Source organism: Bos taurus, chromosome 6, assembly GCF_002263795.3.
Source record: "Bos taurus isolate L1 Dominette 01449 registration number 42190680 breed Hereford chromosome 6, ARS-UCD2.0, whole genome shotgun sequence".
Taxonomy (NCBI): Eukaryota; Metazoa; Chordata; class Mammalia; order Artiodactyla; family Bovidae; genus Bos; species Bos taurus.
The window spans coordinates 61,888,051-61,895,600 of NC_037333.1; the positions used below are offsets into that span (position 1 = coordinate 61,888,051).

A 7,550-nucleotide genomic window follows, 5' to 3' on the forward strand; every position below is an offset into this window, starting at 1 on the left:
CATTTCTGCTTTTTATTATGCTGTCTAGGTTTGTTATAGCTTTTCTTCCAAGGAACAAGCGTCTTTTAATTTCATGGCTGTAGTCACCATTTGCAGTGATTTTAGAGCCCAAGAAAATAAAGTCTTTCACTGTTTCCATTGTTTCCCCATCTATTTGCCATGAAGTGATGGGACTGGATGCCATGATATTAGTTTTTTGAATGTTGAGTTTTAAGCCAACTTTCTCACTCTCCTCCTTCACCTTCACCAAGAGGCTCTTTAGTTCCTCTTCGTTTTCTGCCATAAGGGTGGTGTCATCTGCATATCTGAGGTTATTTGGTATTTCTCCTGGCAATCTTGATTCTAGCTTGTGCTTCATCCAGCCCACCATTTCACATGATGTACTCTGCCTAGAAGTTGATTGAACAGGGTGACAATATGCAGTCTTGACATACTCCTTTCCCAATTTGGAACCAGTCTGTTGTTCGATATCTGGATCTAACTGTTGCTTTTTGACCTGCATACAGGTTTCTCAGGAGGCAGGTAAGGTGGTCTGGTATTCCTATCTCCTTAAGATTTTTCCAGTTTGTTGTGATCCACACAGTCAAATGCTTTAGAGTAGTCAATGAAGCAGGAGTGGAATTTTTTTGGAATTCTCTTGGTATTTCTATGATCCAGCAGATGGCAATTGATCTCTGGTTCCTCTGCCTTTTCTAAATCCAGCTTGAACATGTGGAAGTTCTCAGTTAACGTGCTTTTGAAGCCTCACTTGCAGAATTTTGAGCATTAACTTTGCTAGTGTTTGAGAAGAGTGCAATTGTGCAGCAGTTTGAACATTCTTTGGCATTGCCCTCCTTTGGGATTGGAATGAAAACTGACCTTTTTCAGTCCTGTGGCCACAGACTGGCTATGGCCCTGTTTATTTTCACATTGAACTAGAACAAACTCTATACCATTACTTGTTTGCTTGGCAAGAAGCTAGCATTACACTCTTGAGGTTCCCCATTCTGAAATGATTAGTAACTCAAGATCCATATATAATCCAAAAGGAAGTTTCATGATTTTTCTTTCCAGCAGGAAAAAGTTTTCATCTTCCCCCAGTCCGTCACTGCTATTAGTGTCCTTGATTCTAGGTGCCCCCAGACTAGCTAATCGGACATTCCCAGCATGTCCATTGTTGGGGCTTCATGATGTAACAAAGTCTCCTTCCTGGATTCCATGTCCAAAGAAGAAGATGTCATAAGTTGTAGTGTTCCCTCTGGATTTTCTGGCCGTGGCCCTAACAGCTGCGCCTCTCGAGTCTGTCCTGTCAGGAACACTCTTTTTCTTCAGTCCTCGTTTCTTATAGGCCCTGGCCTTGGAGTGGATTCAGGTATTTACCTGGTGAAATCAGCAGATATTGAGAGCTTCCCAGTCCCAGGATGTAGGAAGTGGGCCAGTTTTACACCAGAGACTTAGATAATCTGTTTTAAATTTCCTGAAATCTTTTGGTTCATTCTCTCTTTTTTAGCATGCCACCAACTTTTTTAAAAAAAGCCACAAAAAAAAAAAAAAAAAAAAAAGCCACAAAGTTGAACAGCCTACCAGGAAAAGCCTATATTATAAAAATCTCAAGTCCTGTTACCCTTCCTGGAAGTGAGACCACAGAATACTTTCCCTGATTCTGCCTCCTTATCTCCCTTTTGTCCAACATGCCCTTTCTTGCCTTAGCATTAAAAATATATAATTCTTAAAGTGCTTGATTTGACAGTCAATTAAAGAATATAGTATAAAAGTTAAAATGTTGATTGAAAGACACATGCCTACATCTAAGTGATAGAATAATGGGACTATACATTATACCTCTGCAATAAAAATATGAGATGTGTGGTCATTGTAGCAGCAGAAATTCTGACCCATCCTTCTGTGAGCTGACTTGTAAACTTTTAGCTTAGGGTCAGTGCAAGCAGGTCAAAAAGTATCCTGCCTGTGCTTCATTGAAGTTTAAGGATTTCCATAAATAGTGCATTTCTGTCACAACTGAAAAAATTCAGTGAAATGAATATATGTCTTTTAAATATTGGCTTTTACTCCTGAGAAGTAAATGTACCTTCTCTACACAGCTGAAAATTCACAATTTGCCTTTTGTCTGTAGGCTTTGGTATCTCTATTGACATAACACATCTTATTCTAATGGAATCATGGGAGTATCACCTATGACAGCCTGGTTACTTGCTCAGGTTAAATGGCCTTCCTTGCCAGTGGCCCATCCTATAGGTCTTCAGGAGCAGAAGCCATCATGATGCTTCAAAGGTATGCTTGAAAATTAGTGATAGTATGATTTTTGGAACATATGTCATATGTAAAGGATTTGACTAATTCTTGCAGGGTCTTTTTTGCTGTTGTTGATAAAGTCATGTTTGATAATTAACAACATGTTAAGAGTGTAGCCTATTTATTAAAAACAAAGTTCTATTGTATAGCACAGATAACTATATTCAATATCCTGTGATAAACCATAATGGAAAAGCGTATTAAAAAAGAATGTATTATATATACATATATGTATAACTGAATCACCTTGCTGTACAGCAGAAATTAACATAACATTGCAAACCAACTGTTTTAATTAAAATATTGATAAAAAAGAGTGTAGTCTATTTCTAAAGATCAACAAAATTAGAGTTGTATAGGTCAATGTCAAGTTCCTTCTCCCCCCAAAACCAAAATCACATCAAGAACTTACATCTAAAGGTATAATTAATTAAATGCAGGGGGATGGCTGCACAAGAGATGGAAGACTGACAAAGCCAAATGAATGTGAGACAGTCCAGAAATTAGCCATGAAGGAGGCCTGAACCATCTAAAAATGGAGAATTGGGTATTGTTTGAACCCAAGTTTTTCCCACCCTCCCTACCAACAGTAAGCTGGAACCACACTAGACCATGGAGGAGATGTAGGGAAGAAGATAAATACCCTGATTTCTCTTTATCTCCCATCTCGCAGAGGCCATCCATTGGTGGAACCCTCTGGGTTTCAGTGTCAGAACAGCTTGTGAAATACATCCTGCAGAGATTAGATTCCCTGGGGTAGGCGCAAAGGAAAAATGAGGAGAAATGGATCTGAGAGCAAACTGGTCCAGGATCAGCACAAGAGAATAAGAGGATAAGCCACTTACTGACATATGTCTGTTAACATAGAGTAATAGAATGTGCATGCCTACGTGCTAAGTTGCTTCAGTAATGTCCGACTCTTTGCGACTCCATGGACTATAGCCCTTCAGGCTCCTCTGTCCATGGGATTCTCCAGGCAAGAATACTGGAGTAGGTGGACATGCCCTCCTCCAGAGGATTTTCCTGACCCAGGGATGGAACCTGCATCTTCTGTGACTCCTCCATTGCAGATGGATTCTTTACTGCTGAGCCACGGGGGAAGCCTATGTTAATAATAGAATACATATTAACAAAGTTAATTTAAAACAATTACTGAGGAAAAGGAAATAAGTAATAAAATGGCTTGGATGGTAAAAAAAAAAAAAAGTAAAAAAATGCCATGTATTTTGAATTCAAAGATGGGTAGAATGGGTTTGGATATATGTAATTTGTGACATCTTTTCATTATGGAATTACAAGGGGAGGGAAAAGAGAAGGTTGATTAGACATGAAGAGCCTGAGTAAGACTTCTCTAGACCAGAAGGCTGCAAACATTTTCTGTAAAGGGTGGGATAGTAAATATTTTTGTCTTGAGGGGCCATAGAGTCTTGATGTTAACTACTCAACCCTGACACCATAGTGAGAATTCAGCAATAGACGTGGTGTAAATAAGTGAGCATGATTGTGTTCCAACAAAACTTTATTTCAGAAGTAGTGGAGGGCTGGAACTGGCTCATAGATTGCAGTTTCCAAATCTTGCTCTAGAAAAATTTCTATCAAAACATTGTTTCTTTTAACTTTCACTGTTTAGAGACAGACAATTCTTATTTACAGGCTCACACAGTAAGCTTGGGTTTCATATCTCCGTGGTTTGAATTCCAGCTTTGGCATTTGGCTCAGTTGGTAAAGAATCCACATGTAATGCAGGAGACCCCAATTCAATTCCTAGGTTGGGAAGATCCACTGGAGAAGGAATAGGCTACTCACTCTGGTATTCTGGCCTGGAGAATTCCATGGACTACAGTCCATGGGGTCCCAAAGAGTTGGACACGACTGAGTGACTTTCACTTTTTGCCATTTGGCAACTGTGGGAATTTTGGCAAATTATTTAATCTCACTGATAAATGAGGGTCAGGATGACACTGATGGGGTTGTGTGGAAATTATGAGATTATATCTGTAAAGTACTTGAGATGATGCAGGGCACTTAGAAAGAACTACTACATAGTGATACTGATATTTGTTGATCTTATTACTTCTAGCTGTCACTATTTAATAGATATTTCATTCCAGTGGAATGGATTTATGTGATCTAATACACATATTTAAACATTTTCACCACCAAAAAATAGGGTAATACCTGACGTTTATCCTAGCACTTACTACTAATAAAGCTGTTGTGAATCTTTATTTCAGTACTTATTATCTACAAAGTACAGCCAAATTGGGCTTCTCTGGTGGCACTACTGGTAAAGAACCCACTTGCAAATGCAGGAGATGTAAGAGAGTGATGCAGGTTTGAACCTTGGGTCAGGAAGATCTCCTGGAGGAAGACATGGCAACCCACTGCAGTATTCTTGCCTGGAGAATCCCATGGGCAAAGGAGCCTGGCAGGCTGCAGTCCATGGGGAGTGACTGCAGACTGCAGAGAGTCAGGCATGACTGAAGCGCTATAGCATGCATCACACACAGCTGAATTACAATCCAGAACACTGAAAAGAGAGTTCCAGAAAAACATCTACTTTTGCTTTATTGACAATGCCAAAGCCTTTGACTGTGTGGATCACCACAAACTGTAGAAAATTCTTAAAGAGATGGAAATATCAGACCATCTTACCTGCCTCCTGAAAAATCTGTATGCAGGTAAGGAAGCAACAGTTAGAACTGGACATGGAGCAACAGACTGGTTCCAAATAGGGAAAGGAGTACGTCAAGGCTGTAGATTGCCACCCTGCTTATTTAACTTCTATGCAGAGCACATCATGTGAAATAGTGGGCTGGATGAAGCACAGCTGGAATCAAGATTGCCGGGAGAAATATCAATAACCTCAGATATTTTTTCTTAAAAATTAAGAAAATGTTAGATATATAACTAATTCATAAGATACATGTAGATACTAGTCAATTTTTCCACTTACTACCATAAAAATATTCATAAATCTATTATAAAAAGTTAAAATTTACCCAAACTTTTGCAAAAAAAATCCTTGCATACCATACATGGCAACATCCATTACAGTAGACAATATATGTTATATATTAATACATATAGCGATCGTATTGCTGCTTCTTGTTATCAGTGTGTGAACTGTTATATCTGTAAATAAGTATGCATTTCTTTTTCACATTATCTTTTCATTTTTGATGTCTGGTGTTAATAATATGTATAACAGCTTCGGCATTTTGTATCATGTAAGACAACATTGATGTAGGTACTGACAGATAATTCATCTTGTAAACAGATGATACAAACTTGCAGTATCAATAAATATAGTACAGTAAATATCATGCACTTTTTCCTCCTTATGATTTTCTTAACAGTTTTTTCTTTTCTCTAGCTTACTTTATTGTAAGAATATAGTATAAAATACATGTAACATACAAAATATGTGTTAATCAACTGTTTAGATAAGTTAATCGACTTTTACATCAGGTTTCCAGTCAGCATTAGGCTATTAGTAGCTAAAATTAGGGAGATTCTAAAGTTATACGTGGATTTTTGACTGTGTGGGGAATTGACACCCTTAATCCCTGCATTACTCAAGGTCAATTTGCTAATTTGCAAGAATTGGTACATATATTAAGTGTGGCAGGTGCTCAAAACAAATAATAAGTCAGCTCACAAATGGCAAAAAATGCCTGTGTATTAACCATGCTAAACAGTTAAATTGACCCCAGTTGTATTTTTACCTCCCTGGTGATCTCTGGCATGATCAGCTTCAGCTGAAAAACTGGGTCAAAGAAATGTACATGTAGCCAAGTATTCAATTCAGTACATTGTTTAGAGCTCTGAAAGAGATTAAAAACAGGAGAAACAAAGGTTATTGAAAAATTAAAAATATCTAGTTCAACAACCCCACTTCAGAGGTAAAACTGAGACCTAGCAAATGTCACAAAACCAGGTGGTGAGAAAGCCAGGACTGGGACTAATGCTCTAACAACCAGATTCCCTAATTCACTTTCAGTTTACTTTTCATGCCGATATTGAGTCTCTCTGGACTCTCCCAATGTTCGATTTTAATTTTCCAGATACGTTGATTTCATTTTTTTCTTATTTCAAATACAGATTTCATCAAAGTCGATCTAGCCAAACTGGTTGGTCCACTCTCATTCCTTAATAGCTTATAGCTACAAAAAGACAACAGTCTCTATACAACAGGCCTGTGTACTCCACAGATGCTGGGGCCTAATGCATGACAATGGACATGGAGCTCACAGCAGAATTATCAACCAGCTAACCTTTAACGAGGTGTTTATACCCCAAAATAAACACATCAGCACATTCTTAAGTGAAACTATACATAATTAAATCCAGAACATATAAAAGTTTTATATATGCTCAATCAATGGTCCTACACAAACAGCATTTTTTCTTTTCTGTTTGAATAAATTCAGCCAGGACCACAGAGATTTGCTCAACCTCTTTCCTGGAAGGAAAGGTGTTGAAGTAAACTCAGTTGTGCATTTCCGAATAAAACTAGAACAATATAATGATTACCCACCACATTCATTTGAGGACACAAAATAACAGCTTTTATGGACTTCTTATAATTTTTTAAAAGTTTGTTTCTAGTGCCAATAAAATAGAGCACCAGCTGGTACTTAGGCTTATCGAAAGAATTCATTGTGAAATAAAACCTTTAATACAGTAGCATACGGTCAAAGCAAGGTATACAGTAAATGGTATTATTTTGTTGCCTTTTATGATTTATTATGATTTACTCTTTTGAAATTCTCACTCTTTTGAAGCCAGCTGTATCTAGATTCTACAAGTAAGTCTCTTGCATATAAAGCAAAAAAATAACTTGTCCCAATTACGACAAAAAATTAAGTCAAGTCAATATTAGGTCTAAGGATCCCTAAACCTCTTTTGATTGGAGAAGGAAATGGCAACCCACTCCAGTATTCTTGCCTGGAGGATCTCAGGGACGGGGGAGCCTGGTGGGCTGCCGTCCATGGGGTCGCACAGAGTTGAACACGACTGAAGTGACTTAGCATCAACAGCAGCAAACCTCTTTTGATAGACTGAGCACAGTCTACTGAAAAACTGTAAAAACAAAGGAAAAAAAAAAAAAAAAAACAAACAACTCTCAGGGAACTTAAAACCAGGAGCAACCCTTTGAGCCATCCAATCTATCACTCATTTAAGGAAGCATTTCTCTCTAAAATGTTGCTTACAACAAGTGTAACTGTTAGGTTTTAAGTGAAATCTCATTTGCA

General features: G+C 37.9%; 1 long non-coding RNA gene across 1 annotated transcript; it reads left to right on the plus strand.

The window, feature by feature from the left end:
* The first annotated feature begins 1,238 nt into the window (after positions 1-1,238).
* Positions 1,239-2,271, plus strand: LOC132345585 (uncharacterized). Its single transcript, XR_009495038.1, has 2 exons — positions 1,239-1,351; positions 2,114-2,271. It is a non-coding gene; the product is annotated as an uncharacterized lncRNA (long non-coding RNA).
* The last annotated feature ends 5,279 nt before the right edge of the window (positions 2,272-7,550 follow it).